The following is a 20,432-nucleotide window of genomic DNA, read 5'->3' as shown; positions in this document are numbered from 1 at the left end:
TTATCCTATAAACACATGCTAGACCTTAAAAAGCCAGAGGCACATGAATGGATAATAATGGGGATATGCTAGACATATGATGAAACAGATACCCAAAAAAGGAAGAGGGGAAATAATATTGTTCAAAACAATTGGAACTTGTGCTTTTTAAATACTTATACGGAGAATAAATGTGGCCCAAAGGAAAGAAATTATTGGCAGAATGGAAAAACAAATAAAACATTACATGCTCAATACATGAATGGTACACATATTCGTCATGCACGAACCATGCTAGTCAAGGTACAGTGACGATAGTAGTAAATGAAATATAAGTGTTCAAAGGAAAGTTAATTACGATGAGACATTTAAAATCATACTAGTTACTAAAATTAAAATCTTGAGTAAAAAAAGTAGCAGAATGAAAAATAATTGAGAACTAATATATAAATTACCTATAGGTAGATGAATTCAAATCTCAACAAGGTAATGTACTAAATAAATAATATTACAAAAGCCACTAAAATAAATATTTTCACAATTGTATATTACAAGTAGTATTAATTTGAAGAAGCTACTCATCTAAATAGGAGTCTAGTATAGCATGATGACTTTGTGGGGAAAAGATAAAATACTAAGAAAAGGAGTAAGATGATTCAGAGGGCACACAGTGCCTTAGGTAAGCATTTCTTTATATAGATGATGTTATAAGCCCTAATAGGGCTAGCGGTACAATGAAATAAAGAATAAAAATGATAAGAGTTGAGACATTATAATGGCCACGTTTATAAACCCTAAGCCTAATTCTACTAGGCTTTCCTAATATTCTTGGCAGCCCCTTAAACGAATGGACTGGATGTTTCACTAGTCCAAGTTTGTCTTTGAAGCTAAAAACTTTAAAGGAGACAATGCTTTAGTAAATACATTGGCAATCTAATTAGATGAAGGAATATATTGAACTTTTAGCTTCCAAGATAAACATGGTCTCGAATAAAATGAACATCGAGTTCGATGTGTTTTGTTCATGAATGATAGACAAGATTTGGTATAAGAGCTGAAGCACCAAGATTATCACACCAAGGATCTAATTCAATCGCAAAGAAATGAATCTAATTTATCGAATATTGCTGAAAAGGTGATGATGGACCATGCAATCATTAACTACTAGATTAGCTAGTAATTGATACTCTGATTCGGTGCTAGATCAGGCAACCACTCTCTATTTCTTGCTAGACCAGGTGACTAAGTGAATTTCTAAAGAACACACAATACCCTCTGAAAGATCGATGATCATCAACACAAATAGCTCGCTTAGCATCTGAGAACCCTTACAAGGCAAGATGTTTACTGGGGCTAATGTGTAAGTTAGGTTTGAGGTACCCTTAAGTTATTGCAGGACTCTTTTAGTTTCTTTCCAATGTTCACTAGTAGGGTCTTTGAGATATTGACTAAGTTGATTTACTGCAAATAGAATATCTGCCTGGTATTGACTAAGTATTGAAGTGCTCCAATTGCTTTCCTATATATAGATAGGTCTTGAAGAAGGATTCTGTCATTAATTGACAAAACCTTGTTAATCACCATAGCCGTAGGAATAGGGGAACAATTTGTCATCCTGAATCTCTTTAGAATATCTATAATGTACTTTTCTTATTTGAGATACAATCTTGTAGAATCTCTATAGCTTCAATGCCTAAGAAATGATGCAGCTAACCCAAGTCCTTTAATGGAAATAAAGGATTGAGCTTCTTGATAAATATAGTTAAGTACATGCTCATTATTCCCTATCACAATGATATCATCCACATATATAAGCACAAACATCACATTTGTCTTTGTCTTGAAGACAAACAAAGACATATCACACTTGGAGTGTTTGAAATTCTAGCTAAGAAGAGCATTTCTCAGCCTATCAACTTAGCCTTAGCGTGTTTGTTTGAGCCATAGATAGCCTTATGAAGAAGACATACATGATTAGGAAATCTTTTATCTTGAACCTTCCTGGTTGCTTTAAATAGACTCTTTCTTGTAAGAATCCATTTAAAAATGTATTGTTGATATCCAGTTGCCTAATTAACCACTTAAAACAAACAGCAAGGTTTAAAATAAACCTTAAGGTAGAAGACTTTAATACAGGATTGAACGTTCTCATCATAATCAATCCTTAGACTTTTTTGAAAACCTTTAGCCACTAATCTTGTTTTAGGTTTTAAGAATGATCCATCTAGATTAAATTTGGATTTAAAATCCACTTGCAATCAACTACTTTCTCTTTTCCAGTAAAGGAAACTGAGATCCATATGTATTTCTAATAAAAGCATTGTATTCATCAATCATACCCTTTCTCTAAAAATTAGACTTTAGTGTAGACTGTACACTAGTTGGCTCATCACACTTAGTTTTATGATCAACAATTAAACCAGCAAATGGTGTTTTTGGTTTGAATATACCTACCCTGCTCCTTGTCACCATTTGATGACGATTCTTTCCTTGTTGTGGTACTTCTTTAGTATTCTCTGGTTCAGATAGTTGTTGATGAATGATGTTTTCACTGGTTGCATTATCACTTTCATTTGATATTTTTCAATTTTGCAGTGACTCTGAGTCCTAAAAGGAGCTACACGCAGATGATAAAACTAATTCATTTGATTAAGTTTCAACTTCAATTTAAGCTATTGAGATGATCGCCAAGAGTTAAGAGTGGATTGAGTACAGATAAAGGGTTGCAAAATACTGTAGAGTGAACTTCAATTATAAGTTTAGTTCTCCTATTAATAAACTTTGATGAGAATGGAAAATCATTTTCATTGAACTCTACATGCCTTGAGAGATAAATTCACCCTATAGACTTAAGCACTTGTACCTTTTATGTGTGGTGCTATAACCAAGAAACACAACATTTAGTACTACTAAATTGTAAGTTATGTTGCTTGTAAGCTCTCAAGTATGGATAACATGCTGAGCCAAATACCTTAAACTTTGCATAATTCAGCTTCTTTTTAAATAGCTTGAAAAATGATTTGTCTCCCTCTAGGACAGTGCTAGGTAGAACATTAATTACTTTAGTTGCTGTGTGTAACATGCCGCCTACCAAGAATGAAGAGGCATGTGAGCTTGAGCAAAAGGAGTAAGTCCTGTTTCCATAATTTGTCTATGCTTTCTCTCGGCTTTGCCATTTTGTTATGATGTGTGGGGCATGAATGTCTGAATTGAATGCTTGCATCTATAAGAGTCTTTTAAAAACTCGTATACTCACTACCCTAATCACTATGTACAACTTTGATTTTTCTATCAAAAAGTCTTTCAACATTCTGCTTAAATTGAAAAAGCATAGTTTAATGCTTCATCTTTTGTTTTTAGGAAAAATCCATGAGAACTTGCTATAATCATCTAGGAACAAAACATAGCATCTGAAACCATTAAGGGATGAGAAGAATGGGATTAAGATAACTTGAATGGGAGAGGGTGTGATTTTCCATATGCAAGACTCACAGAATAGTAAATCATCTTTTGCATTAATTTCAAATTACATTCACTAATCACTTTACTTAAAACTGTCACTTGGATGTCCAAGTCTACAATGCAATAATTTCCTACTACTATTTCCACTACTGGAAGCATTATTAGTTATGTCATGATTGACTTCTTTACCTTCAGTAGCAAAACTAACTCTGATCTTCCTCTCTCCTTTGTCTTCACTTTCTTAACATTAACCTTATAGAGACCCCTATAAACTTCTCATCCTGTGAAGGATTGGCTTTTCTTGTCTCTTGCTTCTCAACAAAGGCATCATGAGAATCCATTGTAACAACATTATTATCATCAAAAATTTTAAGTATGCTCAAATGATTCTTCTTAGCTTTAGGAGCAATTAACATATCATTTAAAACCACACACTAATTAGGTAAATTATGTAAATAGCACTGCCAATTTGTTTGACAACTTAAGTTTTGTCTATTAGCAATACTCAAAGAGACCTTACCATTATTGTTCACATCACCATCTAGGTAATAGCATCTTTGGTGATGTAACTGGTAGCTCCACTATCCAAGTACCAAGAATCATCTCCCATAATCTTAAGGGTAGGATAAAATGCCTCATCTGTGTTTTCACATCAACCAGCTTCTTTCCATGTGTAGGAAGGTTAAATGTTCTATCAAAATGATGAGCAATTCTTCATAGAATTCCCAAGTTTCTCACAAAAAGGGTAGTAATCATAGCTACCATTTCCATATCTGTTTCCACAAACTCTTCCATATGGAGATTTGCTACCTCTCTTGCTTCCTTAGCCTAAAAACACCAGAATACTCAGCTTTTGCCATATTAACAAACTGAGTGTTAATATTCAACTGAATCAACTGAGCAAGCTCTCTATCGAGCTTTAAAGATGAGAAGCTGAGATTGAAACAACTCAATCCAGCTTAGTCTTCTTTAAAAGAAGCAAGTTGAAAACCACAGGGTTGTATTCAACATCTAACCCAGTAAACACTTAAAGAATGAGATTAGATAAAGGGATAGAACTAGCATCTAGGGCAAGATTTTTGGCTAGAGACCTCATTTTAGCAAGATACTCTTCCATACGCATGTTAACTTCCTTGTGTGTTGGAGTTCTGACTTGAGCAACAAGATTCTGGCCTTATTCTAGGCACTACGAGCTCCTTTGCTACGTTCCAAGACCTGCAGCATTGGTCACTTAAGTCATCTATGACGAGATCTCCTGAGACATAATATTTAGTAGCCATCCAAACAAAATTGGTCAGCTGAGACCTAGTCTTCAAATTGGTCAACTTGTCTCACGTTCAATAGTGATGAATTAAGGGGTGTAACATCCAAAAATGAAATAATCAGATTAAGTAAAAGAGAGATTGAATAAATTAGTATGATGTGTGATCAAAGAGGTATAACAAGTGGTTTTGGTTATGATTCAGCCCCTAGGATTGAATCCGAGTGAAGTCAAGCCACCTGGACCTTGAAAGGAAGAAAAACAAGGAGAAATGGCTTTATGCCATATGCCGCAGTGCACGAGCCACTAGAAAGTAAAGAAAGCTTCTTTGTACTACATGCCGCGATGAGTGATACAGCGTTATAGTGCACTATGCATTTTTATAGAAATACTTTATAAACAAACTTAAAAATCAAACAGAAAGAAGGAGAAAACAAGGAGCATTTGGAGAGCTCTGCTAGGCCTTCAATTTCAAGAAGATTAGAGATGTTTTTAAGCTATCTAACCCTAAAAGTAAGTCTCCTAACCTCTTCTCCTCCCTTTTCAATCTATTTTCATGAGGATTTGAGTTAAGGTTTAAATGAAAAAAGTATTTTAGGACTATATAAGTTATGGGTTCGAACCCATTAACTAAAATAGAGCTAGTAGGAGTAGTTTAGGTTATTAAAATCTAGTATTAATGGTTTTATAAGTTGTTGGTTAGTAAATGCCATTAATGTTTGAAATTGATTATAACGAAGGTTGTTGGGAGTGTTTAATGGCCATTAATGATAGTTTAATGGTTTATTAATGACAATATGATCTTAAGGATCCTAGTAAACCTAATGGATATTATGAGAAATGAAAGATTGTATTTTTTGTGGAGTTGGAAAGGAGTGATAGAGTGTTGGAAAGTATTTAAATGAAGATATTAATGTTTACCCTTGGGTTGAATCATAGACTAATCAAGTTGCACCATTCAAGCTTGAGGAGAGCTTGGGAAGTTTTGTGTTTTGAGGAATAAACCTTTGACCTCTCAAAGGTTTGAGGTAATTAGGGGGAAATTTGGTATATACTTTTGTGTAGTTAATTAATTATTTATTGGAAAGAGGATTTAAAACTCATTGATGTTTGTAAACTTGTGTCTAATACAAATTTGGTAATGTGATAGATTATGTGTTGTACAAGTATGCGTATGGGTTGATATAAATGAAATGTATATTTATACATATATATTTGATGCCAAAGTAGAGCATGCATACATTTGAAAATGAATATCATGAGTTGTTGTGCATACTGAGATATGAGGAGTAAGATGGAGTCAAATTGTTATGAGTAAGATACAATGTGATGAAAGTTTATATATGTGCATAATATGTGTTCATGTGTGCATGGCATAATCATTGATGGTTAGAGTTCGCTTATGAGGAGAGGAGTAGATGTGACCAATCTATATGGTAGTGGCAATTTATCGTTGGAATCGAAAGCTAGCCTTAACACCGACTGTTGAAATCGGGAGGTAGCCCATTCGATAGTTGATTAAGGACTATCCTACTTGTTCTTCAAGGGACTCGATTTAAGTAGTCTCTACTGATTCATGAGGAGGCTAGATTAGGGGTACAACACCCCATGGTTGTTAGTATTGGGAGAAATCATGGATTATAAGTGAGTGAGGTAGCCTTAGCCAGAAAACTGCTCACATGTGTAAGGCTCTATTAGTTCGAGTAAAGGACATAGTTGCTTAATGTCACAGGTTTCAGGTTGGAAGTATCAAGAGGGTGTAAAGTTAGCATATATCATGCATCTCATATTCGACCATATAGTTGTTGTTATTATTGTGGTCTGGCGTGTCTTAATAGGGGTGCATGGTTATTGTTATTGTGATTCTATGTATGTATTATTGATTGTATGTGACAATATGTGTTTGGTGCCCGACCACATAGTTGTTAATATTGTGGTCGAGGCAACCTTTGGAAGATATGCAGAAACTGATTGTGAAAAAAATAAAATTGCCATTGCATATTTAATTAATTGATATGCAATTGTATATGCTAGATTGACCTTGGTTATTGAGTGGTTATACTCATCTCTCATTTTTCAATATTACAGGGACTATCTCATTGGACCAGGATAGGGGAAAACGACCGAAGGCTTAGGATTCTGTGTAAATCATAAATCCTACTGGTAGGCCTCAATAATTTATTTATGTGTATTTTGAGTTTTATTTGCCAACTAAGAACTCATATGATTCATTTTGACTACTTGCACTATTGTTTAAAATGATTTGAATGTATGTTGTGTCTTGGGTTGTTTGTGATGTGGTTGTAAAGCTAAATAGGGCTAAAATAGTAGTGTAAGTAGGGAATTGTGTAATTGGTTGAGATTGATGATTCTTATGTTGATTTATGCAAAATTAACTCCCTTATGTTTTTGTAAATCAAGGGGTTAAGTGTTGAAATTATGAAATAAGTATGATTGTTTGGCTGTAGTGTGTTACACGAGTCTTGTGCATTCCATTGAATGTGGTCTAAGGAATGGTATAGGCCTTTACACTTGTATATGGGTTGGGTAGCCTAGTTGTGTATTTTTATGGAAAATGAGTGAGTTTTGTAAAGGATGTTCAATTTTTGATAGACAAATAAATTGCTTGTGAAATTTATGTCATTAGCTAGAGTTAGAAGAAAGATCTCTGTAAATATCTAGATCACCTCAATCGAATGACAGATGGAAAATAGGTGCATCAGAAGTACGTCCTCGAGTTATTTTATGATAGCAAAATGCTATCAAATTTCGTGCAATGCGCCATGATGCATGACACAGAGGTAGTATGCCATGATGCATCTATAGTATGCTGTGTTGCACATGATATTTTAGTTGAAAAGGTGTTTTCTCTACTTGTTGCAACTGCTGTATATATATATTTTGAATTCCTATGCTTCCGTAAAGATTTTTACTTTGATTTTCAATTAATATGTGAATTGTGAAGGGTTTTAACTTGTGAAAACTTGGGATCTCACTCTTGCAATTTTACAAACTTTGTAATCCTTTTGAGGTTAGAACCTTAATTACCTTGGTTTTGGAGTTTAATGTAGATTAGTGACGGTAATCTTACTCGTCTACTTGGAGATTTTACAAGGGGGACACAATTTAGTACTAAAAATCAATCCCTCAAGCTTATATATATATATATATATATCCATGAAGGATAGGCAGCACATGGGTATGCCAAAAGGAGTAATTAGTTTTGTTCAACTTGATAGAACAAGGAGAAGAAAGGGTAGAGGGGGGTGCCAAGCTTGGGGAGAATGGTAGCTGAGAGAATTGAGCTAGAGTCATTAATGGGAGTGGTATTTTGGGGAATAGTAGCAGAGTTTTCAGAGGTGGCAACCATGGTAGTTAGCCTGCTCTGAAACCAAGATAAAATATTAAGAAAGAAATAAAGATGATTCAGAGGGCGCACAGTGCCCTAGATCAGCATTTCTTTATATAGATGATGTTACAAACCCTAAGAGGTTTAGCTGTACAATGAAATAAAGAATAAAAATAATAAGAGCTGATACATTATAATGGGCCACATTTGTAAACCCTAGGCCCAATTTTACTAGGCTTCCTAATATTATTGACAGGAAATGTTAAATAAACATGTAATTTCTTATTATCCCCATAAACGTGGATGTTTAATAATCATAAGCTAATACACAACTGAACATCTTATTCAATCAAAATAGGAAAAAAAGATTATAACAATAGAAAATTAATAAACTACTCTTCAACCACATATAGCTTTCCCCTTTAACTTGATTCTAACACAGTTTATTTGTGTAAATAGCTAGTATGCAGTGACAAAATGAAAGAAATCATATTGATATTTTGGCATTTCACAAAGCTGAGCATGCTTTCAAACTTATGGTTTAAAAATAAAAAAGAGACAAACCTGCAGAATTTTCTCTTTCAATAAGTCTACTTTGGTGGACAATCCCATTTGAACAAAAAGAGAGTTCAAGGAATTTGTTGAACTTGCAATGTACACTTGGTTATGACCCTCAGATGATGATGCAGAAGTTTCCATATATGAGATCTGTGGTGTACGTGAAGTTGATTCCAATTCCATAAAATTTGTCTCATACAAGGCATCCAAAAGTCTGGCCATTTTTCACTGAATTGAAACTGTGGTCAACATTCTTCCCATATGCCTCGAAGCTTTGCAAGATTGCCCAGAAATGGAGATAGGCCATGGAAGCTACCAATCTGTACAGCTGAGAAAAATAGAGATGATAGGCCCTGCAAAAATGCTTCACTGTAGGATTGGAAAATATTTGTGGGTGACATCCAAGACTGTATGAGAGAAGGAAATACATCTTGTGCTCTTCCTTCATACCCACACAAAGATACATATCCATGTACAAGCGCCTGCAATCTTGCTAATGACCTGGGTGCTTGTGTTATGGCAGTATTATCTGCCATTAAAACAGTCAAGGATTCCATTTGCTCAAAATCTTCTTCTAAATGGTCAATCAATGAACAACCAGAAAAATAAGAGTTTTTAAAGATTTCAACTTGTAGATGCTTCTAGGAAGAAGCCTAAGGCACCTGCAATCTTTTAGATTCACTACAAGAAGATTTTCTAAATCTCCAATGCTCTCGTGAACTAACATCAAGCTCGGACAATCTTTTAGTTTTAGCTTTTCAAGGTTTGGCAGTTTTGTAAAATCAGGAGTTTGTGTCAAATAAGAGGAATGGCTGAGATTGAGTGTCTTCAACCTTTCCAGTAACTGTAAAAACATGGAAGTTTCAAATAAAGTATTAAAAATTCCATACCGAAGAAATTAGATCTTCAATGATCTTGATTATCTAAAATAAATAGTAAATAACAAATATAAATATACCTGGGGCTCTTTCCAAACTCTTACGAGCCTGCTGCATTTGACGTCAGTAGCAACTAAATTTTTTTGGTGAACTTTATTTGGAGTGTATTTTAATGGAAATCCATGCCAACAAAGCCACCTCAACTTTTTGGGAAGATATTGATAATCTCCTTTAAGATTTAAATAATCTAGTTGGAGCAATCTAAGCTTGTTCATTTCCTTAAATGCCACAGAATCAATCAAACACTCTCTATGGGTTCTTGGCAACTTCAGTGATATACCCTCAACAGCTTTTGTTCCCTGTAAATGCATAGTGGAGAAAAAAAATGTTATAAGCAAAGGAAGCATAATTTGATGTGCGTGTGCACGCGTGCTCTAAGAGAAAGCCAATGCATAACATATCAAGAAAATAATGCATCCCTTGACATCAAAATCTTGCAAAAGAAAATAGTATATGAAGAAAATTCTTACACTATATTCCCTTAACACTTCAAGTACATCTTCATGAATCCATAATCTGCTACGTTTTTTAGGATTCTTAGGCAGCCTTTCACAGATGATTTCTCTTCCCATGTCCCGTAATAGATCATGGATTTCAAGCTTGTTATTCCTACTGACTTTTATGAGGCTCCGCTCTATGAGGATTTGTAGTCCATTTTCTGCATAAAATCCACAACCATCCAATATCTGTGTTACATAGTTTCTGTCTCTATTGATAAAGAAACAGCATATGTCAAGGAAGATTTCCTTCTGTGTATAATCATCTAAACCATCAAAGCTTATTTTTAACTTTGCTTGAATATCTTTATGAGGAATCCTTTTTAGTTTGGACAATGCAGCCTTCCACAGTTGAATTGTTCTCTCACACAAACAAGAACCAATAACTTCAAGAGCAAGTGGAAGTCCTCCACAGTAAGCAACCACACTTCTAGAGAGTTCTATGAAGTCCTCAGAGGGAGCTTCTTGCTTAAATGCATACCAACTAAAAAGCTCAAGAGCCTCACTGTCATCCATTTTTCTCATTTCATATTTATAGTCAGCTTTAAGGACATTAGTAGATGCCAATCTCTTGTTGTAATGATTATTACACTCCCTGGATAAAACCATTCACGACTCACACATAATGCGTTTAGTTGACTGACACTATTCCACATCATCCAATACAACAAATGCTTCTATGTGGGGAAATCTGTCTTGAATATTTTTTTCCCTTATCAATGTCAGGTATCTTGAAAACTTTCATCCCAGTGATATCATAAATAAGTTGTTTTTGCAAAATAACTTGGCCATTATCTTGCTTTGAAATTTCTCTAATATTTTTTAAGATACTTCTTCTACAGCGACGACCAATTTTATTGTAGATTGCTCTGGCGACAGTTGTTTTGCCAATGCCTCCCATTCCCCAGAGGCCTATGATAAGAACTTTTTGTGATCTCTTTTTTAACCATTCACTTGTCAATTCATGAAGCCGTGATTCTATTCCCACTGGATGGTCGGCAACAACCAAATATTCAGCAGTTGCTCTTAAAAAAACATCATTGACTATATTTTCAATTAAGCGAGCTTCATTCTTGTCAATATTGAGCACCCATAAAGAAAATGAGCATCTACATAAATACTTCCACAATCTCAATTTATAAAACACTTTTAGATAAAATTACACCAACCAATAAAGCACATTAAATGCACTCTACAATTTTACTTTTTAAAAGAAAAATATAAACTTTTTAAAATACTCTTCATTTAATACTCCATTAATAAAAGAATATTAACAAAAGATAATATACGAAAAGGGTAATATTGAAAAATATAATTAATTAAACCTTATTTTTATCAAAATATTTTATATTTTGGAATAACGAATATCTCTTAAAAGTGTCTTATAATTTGAGATAGAAAGATACATCATTAACAATCATAAAATGTGTCAAATAGCACTGATTATTTAACAGCTAATACATTTCAGTAGATCATCCCTACCAAAAAAAAAAAAAAAAAGATTCAGCGGACCATTAAGAATATGAAATGGACTAATTTGGCTACTAAATATATGCATTATAGATTCATAGGAAAACTTTGAAGTATTAAGGATGGGACGAAAATAATGACTTCAATATTTGAGGGCAAGTCAGTTATTATTTAACTACAAACTGTAACACAACCGACACTAAATTTATAACGATGGAAGTTAAGCATGTTTGCATTAGGGGGTGTGAGAGTTTGTGGTAACCAGCTCACCGATTGGACGGTGGTAAAATCTTGAATAGATAGAGACCAGGCGTTGCTGGAATCGAATAGAAGGGCTCAAAGTGGCAACGGCACATCTTTGGTGTGATTTTCTGGGCTAAAAACTAGAACTGTCGATTATTGCTGGCCTAGCACAAGATTTGAAATGTTTGGCTTACTTGTGTAAAATACAAAATCATTCCCCTGTTGTTGATCGACACGCTGATACAATGAACAGACAGAGGATGCAAACTTGATGATTCTATTCAGAGGGGTATAGTGGATATAAATAGCTATTGGGATGCAACAATGGACTATGATATTCCAGATATTAGCCGAGAAATAAGGAGGTTAGTCACTTGGCATAAAAGTGCAAGTAACATCAGAGCCGGACCCACGTTATTTGTTAACGCCTTGCAAGAAACATCCCTCCTATATGAAATATGAACACATACCATACATATTATGTGTGTTTGTTTGTGTCTTTATTGTTATATTCATGGAAAAAATATAGCATATATTTTTCTTACTTTCTAGTTTTATAGATAATTCATCTAAAAAAACTGATAGTCCTTTTTATAAAGTATAGCACTTTATATAAAAAGATTGACCATTAATTACTTTTTTTTTTTCAGTTTTACTCTCTTACAATTTTTATGAGTAGGTTAAGATGTTACATATGTAAGAGGAAATATTTTTAACAATGATGTGTTTGATAAGGTAAACTGAGAAATTTCTTTCTTTTATAGATAACATTAATAATTTAACTATCTTTTCTTAATTCCAGGGAGAATAATGAGAAATGACTTACATATAGAATTGAAAAGAGTATTTTATTAAAATACTGTTATTATTAAAATTAATGTTCCATTAACAACAAATGATACTATTTGGTCATACTATAAGTGTTATTTTTTAACTAAATTATTTATAATCAATTATTATAAAATTGAGCATTTGCATGAGCATATTATTTATTTTTTGTTCAATTTAGAATTGATACTAATAAGAGTATATTAACTAAGTTAAACACATATAATTTTAAAGTATGCATATTAAATTATAATTTCATAAATTTTGAAGATCTCTTATATTTTTTTTTAAATCAACAATATATAACGATATTCTATATATTTTTTAAAAAATTGATATATTAGATATATGATGTGATTTGGTAGTTTGATATTCTATTATGCATAATTATGATTTAATGACATTTTAAATTTTATAATTTATTTTTTAAAAATTAATTATAATAAAAATTAAAAAGTAATTTCAATAAAACTGACCCCCCTGTGTAACGTGAAACATGATTGTAATATTGTAAACTATAAATATAGGATCAAGTATCGAATCCAAACCGCTATATAATTTGTGAGTCACTTAGGAGTCTCATATATCTCACAATGATTTGTCGAGATATTTTTTATGTTGTTGATATTTTCAGTCAATTTTTGTTAGCTTCCTCTAACCACCCTTTATGCAGCCATCTGTCAAAGGTACTTCTCATCATGGCCTTCATTTCTCTACAAGTTCATCTCTTGTTTTATGGGACTGATCTTACATCCATCGGGGAGGTGACCATACTAATTATGGCCTGCTAGTTTAGCATATTCTTCGGTGACTCTCTCATCTCATGGTGAAATAAGAAACTCAATATAGTTTTCATTTTCTCTTATCTTGAATTTGCTTTGGCCTTGTTGGTTACTTGCTGTTTGTTGATAAGTAAGAGTCTCCCACAGCTCTACTATGTTTATGATAGTGAGAGTTCCACACAAATTGCTAACACTGATATGTTTCATGAGCATACTAATCATATTGGAATTGATTATCATTTTACTCAACAGTGTTGTTAGCGGCACTCTCTAACTAGTTCCCATCCAGATAGCTGAGCAGCTGGTTTATTCATAAAGTCACTTGATCTAGGCTAATTTCATATCTTAGTGAACAAACTCAAGATGGTTTTCATTCTCTATTATCTTGAATTTGAGGGGTGTTGATTGTAATAAGTTTTGGACATACAATTTGCCCCTACCTTATTTTGTATTTATTGGGATATATTATTTTTCTTGTATAGAAACCTTTATTGGATGAATAGAAATAGAAGCGTACATGGCCCCAACGCAAGTATAGCTCGAGTTAACCCAGTGCCCAATTGTTCAGGTCGGGCAACCCGAATCTTTTTTTCAGAAAAAAGCTTTTTTATCAACAAAATATAATTATTTTTATTTAAGATATATTTTCTATAAAGCTAAATATTGCAATGAAAGGTAATAATTTTTAAAATTATATATATTTACAAATTATTCATTATTTCTATATATTGCTATGTTCAAAAATTATTTAAAAATATTTAAAATGACTAAAAAATTATAATAATAAAATGTCAATGATAATCATAAAAACAAGATGTAACCTAAAACATGCTAAGAAATATGATATTATAAAATAATTACTTTTAACCCAAAAAAAAAATAGATATATATGTTCAAGCGAGCATTCCCTTGGGGCATCCAAAATTGCTGAACAGGGCATATCAGGCCCCTGAACAGCCTTAGATAAAAGTATTCTCAGTCTTTTTTCTCTCTTTTTGTGCGCCTTTCTAAAAAATTATTTTTCTTTCTTTTTTGTTTTTCAATTAGAGAGGATAAACTATCCTTCTAAGGTATCCAACCTAACTCAATCACTTTTTTATTGTTTTTTTATTGTACAGGTGTTCAGGTAATCTTAGGGTACAATTTGTTAATTAAGAGAAATAAAAATAATTTTTGATTTAAAATATAGAATATTTTATAATAATTAAAATAAAAATATATTTCACTTTTTTATTATATAATTTTTTTTTAGATGAATGAAACAGTTCAAAGTAATTGGAGGGAGTATTTCTCTAAGCATACTTATTTCTTTCAATACTGCTTCATTGTGTTTGTTGAAAATAAAGCACGACGAGAAAAGGCAATCAACCAAAACAACACCACTTCTCTAGTGACAAATTATTAAAGTAAATTAAATTTTATTTTTTTATATTACCGATTCTTTCTTGTTTAATAAAAGGTTAAATGATAATATTAATAATAAAACGTTCATATATTACCGATTCTAATTTAAAGAAAAACTAGAGGAGGTTTAGTAATATATTACTTATTCCTTGCATCGTAGCCGGACAAATTCGCAACCGCTCTGAGTGCCTTCCGCCACTGCGACACTCGATCGCTCGCCCTTCCCAACTTATGCTCGTGTTGTTCCATCGCCTCACCATATGAGCCTCTCTGATGACGAACGTCAGACGGATCCACGCCACAGAATATGGGTATAACCCACTGGCCTTGACTTGTTTGACATTCCATTATTTTCACCAGCTCATCCAGACACCATCTAGAAGATGCGTGATCTGAGACAAAATCACGAGCGCAATTTGTGATCCTTCGATTGCTTGCAGTAATGATCGAGAGATCTCTTGTCCCTTTTCAAGCCCCGTATCGTCCCTGAAAGTAACGAGTCCGAACCGACTTAGAGCATCGAAAAGATGCGAAGTGAAACCCATACGAGTGTCTGTGCCTCTGAAACTCAAGAAGACGTCGTAAGCCCATGCTTGCCGTTTGTAGGAAGAAGTAGAAGACGAAGAAGCCATGGAAGTTGAGAAGAGATGAGATGAGATGAGATACGAGGAAATAAAACACTTTAAACGAGCTTTCCTTTGCCAGAGGAAGAGGATCGGGATGTTTGCTTGGATAGCTATCCGCTTTACATACGAAAAGAAAAATAATAATAAATTTTTATTTGAATTTATTCAAGGCTAATTACATATAGGTATCTAATTACGGTCAAATTAGGCCTAGACTTATCCATACAAGACAAAATTGCTTTCGGTAAAAAGAAAGAAGGACCCACGTTCATCTTATAAATATGACTAAAGTGGAATAAAATTCAAGCTTAAAGGTGATATTTAAATGAAAGTTCACATTTTAAAAATTAATTTTTTTAAAATAATTAAATTTAAAGGTTTGATCTTAATAAATTCATTGAAAAAAGATTCGAGTTTGGGTGGTCCTTCAACAAATATATATATACACATACATATATATTTGATTAATAGTGATACAGTTTGATTAATATCTATTATAAATAATGAAAAAAGAAATTGTAGAGATAATTAATATAAAATTTACAACTCCATCTTCAATAAATAAACCTACATTTCAAGCATCTAATATTTTATTTTTAAATGATAATAAGGAAGATTTAGATTTACAATGATGAATATTTTAATCTTCATCTTAAATATAAAATTTAAAATTTTTATTAAATTTTATGTGAGACTTTAATTTATTTTATGTTGAATTTTAAAATATTTTATTTAAATTAAAATGTTAAATTTTTTTAAAAAAGAAAACTTAAAAATCTAACCCTAAGTTTTTTTTTTTGTTAAACCCTAAGTTTTATAGGCTATAGAATTAGATTGAATTTTAAGTAGCTGAACTCTAAGGACTCAGGCCCATAAAAACTCGACCCATAAGAGCCGGACTACCCTGATTTTGACCTATAAATATGACCTCCCTCCACCTCCTCATTTCATTTCCCGTGAGGCACGCAGCGTTCTCCTTTCTCTCCAGTCTCCAGGGACGTACCTGTGTTTAAGGGTGAGCATCGATCGGTTCGGTTCGATTCGATCTCAAAATATGTAGAACCGATCGATCGAATAAAAACGAATGAAAAACAAAAATCGAACCGAACAAGGATCGAACCGAAATTTGATAATTCGGTTTAGTCGGTTAATTCATTTTTTAGTTTCATATTGGGCTATTAAAATTGGGCCTATTTTTTTAAATATTAAAACAAACAACACTATAAAATTGGGCCTTTTTTTTCTATTCGTTTTTTTCAATATGAGCCCATTTTAATTACACCCATATGATATAAAGCCCAAATATTATAAAGGCATGGATAATTAAATAAACAACCATAAATAAACACCAATGATCAAATAATGACCCCATAATCCAGTCACAACACCATAATCCAATCACAGCCATGCTAAATATATAATTGTAACAAAACAGACACGTGAGTGATGAAAAATAAAAATAAAATAAAATAATTTATAAATTAAATATAATTTATAAATTAATAAATTATATGTAATTGGTCGGTTCGATCTATTCAATTTTAAATTTTACTAACCGAATCGAACTGATCAACCGAAATATTTAAAATAAAAAAACCAAATCGAACCGATAAAATCAAATAGATAAAATTCGATTCGATTTTGCTCACCCCTACCTGCGTTACTCATGGAGGAGGCAATTGTCCCTAAAGCTGATAACATAGGTGAATATAAGTTAAATTTTATTATTGACGTTTATATATCTTTTTATTTTTTTTATTTTTCATCAATTTTAAGTTAAAAATTAACACATTATTTTTAATTTTTTATTTTTATTTTAAATGTCAACTTATCTCTCTTTCATTTAAAATTTTTTAAATTATTCAAATAAAAATTTTAAATGCCAAATTTAAAATGTGATATTTTAAATATAAAATTTATTTTCTAAATAAAACCAAGAAAATAACGGGGTTCAAGATTAAGCGAAGCCTGTTGTGGAGTGGGAGAGAAATTAAATGTTTAGACCATATTCTGATTTGAAAAACCACAGGTTTTTTTTTTTTTTTCCGCCGCGTTCACCCCAAATAGAGATGGGTTCAGGGAACAAAGAGGACCATTTTCTCTATTTGGACCATCTTCATTGAGGAATTGTGTGCGTGATTTGATCAAGAAAAATAGATAGAAATGGAAGAAGAAAGTCAGCAAGAATCATGGACGCACCGTTAAGGGTGGAGAGTTGAAAAATTATTTAGAGTACAAAAAGAAGAAGGAGAAATCCAAAGATATTGGATTAGCGAAGTCTGACAATGAGAAAAGGATTAAGGATTGGTTAAAAAAAAAAAAAAAAAAAAAGCCAAAAGCGCTCAGAAGAGAAGAGGGGCGAACCGAAGGCGGATCGAATATGGATCGTGTGTAGTGAAAAATCGTGCAGTAGATGGAAAGTAAAAAATTCTGACCATAAATTTTTATCTAATGACTAATAAAAAATGCGTGTATAAAAATATTTTTCATTTTCAAACAAACAATCACGTTTTATTAAAATAAAATTTATAAAAAATATAATTTTTTAATAAATTTGTTAATAATTAATTTGAATACTATATATTTTATTTGAGTGGTTTAATTTAATATTAATTTTTTTATTTTTTATAATTTGACTTTCCAAATATACTTTAAAGTTTGGACAGTTTATAGTTAATATTAAATTTTTCATAATTCTTATAATTTTTTTATTTTGATAAATATAATATTTCTAGCACTTTTTAAAAAATATTTTTTAAAAAAATTACAAGTTAAAAATTTTAAATATAAATCAAAATCAAATCTGAACTATTTAAAATACATATGAATAATCAATTTATAATAAATAAAAAAATTAATATTAAACTGGATTATTTAAATAAAATTTGAATTATTTAAATTAATTATTAATAGATTTATTAAAATTATTATATTTTTTAAATTTTTATTTTAAATAAAATATGATTGTGTGTTTGTAAATGAAAAACCTTTTGATATATTTATTTATTATTAGTCATTAAATAAAAATTCGTGGTCAACATTTTTCACTTTCCATCCACTGTGCGATTGTCACTGCACACGATCTACATTCAAAGGGGATCATGTAACTGTATGACAGTACGAGTGAGCAGATTTGAGAAGATTTTTTAAAAATACGGGTTGATGATGACACTGCCTAGAGTGTAGTATAAGCGAGAAACGTAAGCTCAAGAAACTCCAAAAGCAGGGTACGGTTGTGCTCTATCGACGCAGAATATGACAAATAGACTGAGGATGAAAAATGGAATAGGTTTCGATTATTTGATAATTGATAGCGTCCATGGTTGAAAAAAAATCTATGACCTCCTGAACTCACTGGGAAAAGTGGGAAACAAAGAAAAGTTGTTTAGAAGACAAAGAGAAAAAGGAGGAAACGTGTGAAATTAGAAAAGTCTGACAATGAGTAAAGGATAAGGGAAAAAAGGTCAAAAGCGTGCAGAGAAAATTAGGGATGGGTTAAAAAGATGTTCATAAGATATTTTTTTTAAGATAAACATAATTTTTAATTTTATATTTTTTTTAATATTTTTAATTTTTCAAATTTTTATTTTTTATTATTTTTAATCTCTTTATAAACAAAATATAAAAACTTCAAAAAAAATTAAAATAATAAAAAATAAAATATAAGATTAAAATATAAAATATATAAAAATAAAATATAAGATCAAAAGTTATATTTATCATTATTTTTATTTTTATCAAAGATGTTGATAAGAGATACCGACACCCAAATGAACACATTTGCGAGGGGAAAAAAAACAAAGAGAGCCGTAGTATTCATTGCTACAGGAAATTGTATTTGAAGCCATCCTTTTTCTCGACTCGGCTCCCAAAGTATCAGAAGGAATATAGATATGTGCATGTTTGTTTAAAACAAAAAAATAAGTAATTTTTATATAATTTAAAAACTTTATAAGAAAAATTTACTTTGTAAAAATTTTATAAAAAAAATATTATTTTATATTTAATTATAAATTACTAGTTAATAATTTTAAAATTTTATAATATTTTTTATTTTTGTTTTATAAAAATAATTCATTATTTAATTATTTTACAATTTTATGATACATATCATGTCTTTTTAAAATATTTTTTTCTCATCTATCAAATCAAATTATTTTTAAAAATTATTTTATTAAAATAATCAAAATTATTTTTGTTAGATTTTAATTATTTTCAACAACTTAAACCATCTTATCAAAACTTACAAAATAATTTTTTTAAGAAAAAATAAGTAATTTCTTTTATAAAATAAACTGAAACAAACTCCCCTATGTCTCTTTTTTTCTAACAAAATCTATTCAACAAACAAATTTCAAATTCAAGCATGAATTTACTTAAAAATCTATATCCAAGCTAACTCTTTCAAGAACTCAAATGAAAAAATAAGTTAAATGGTGGCCAATAATAGCATTAAGTGAAGAGTGTAATCAACACATAAATATCATTAATCATTAAAAGAGAAGAGTAATCAAGTACTATTAATTAATCCATACATATGTTAAAAATAACCCTATAACAAAATGTCTGGCCCCTCCAGGTCAACCACAAGTTGAAAATTACAATTACATATATGTATAATAATCACAACTATACTATTAGTAGGACAAGTTTAAAGAAAAAGTCTATCATAAAATACTAACATGTTAAATGAGAGAGCCTATTAAACTTATAAACCTCACTTCACTTGTGAGGCTTTTGATGTGAGAGCTCATTCCAAAAAAATAGATTGTTGGGTAGGAGAACTCTTGAACTTATAAACCCATCTTTTCTTGTAAGGCTTCTCAACATTGGACTCATGACACATAGCCAAATACAAGAGTGGAAACGGAAGAAGAACAAGAAAAATCAAAGAAAGTGTTTGGGCTTAAAATGAAATGTCAACCCAATGAAAGGTGTAACACCCTAAATTTTCACACTCATTCATTGCAAATTAGTAGTTTAATAAATTATTTTAATAATTTTAAACTCTTATCATGATATAAAAAGAGTTTTT

At 31.4% G+C, this 20,432-nt stretch overlaps 2 pseudogenes; both read right to left on the bottom strand.

Annotated features, from left to right (window-relative positions):
* Positions 1 to 1,148: 1,148 nt before the first annotated feature.
* LOC129289672 (disease resistance protein RUN1-like) lies at positions 1,149 to 12,502 on the bottom strand (annotated as a pseudogene).
* LOC129289673 (TMV resistance protein N-like) lies at positions 10,067 to 15,472 on the bottom strand (annotated as a pseudogene).
* Between the last annotated feature and the right edge of the window lie 4,960 nt (positions 15,473 to 20,432).

This window comes from Prosopis cineraria, unplaced genomic scaffold (genome assembly GCF_029017545.1).
Source record: "Prosopis cineraria cultivar Desert tree isolate PC_DT_omini unplaced genomic scaffold, ASM2901754v1 PC12, whole genome shotgun sequence".
NCBI lineage: Eukaryota > Viridiplantae > Streptophyta > Magnoliopsida > Fabales > Fabaceae > Prosopis > Prosopis cineraria.
Note: the sequence above shows the minus strand (reverse complement) of the source record. Positions and strands in the feature narration are given on the sequence as shown.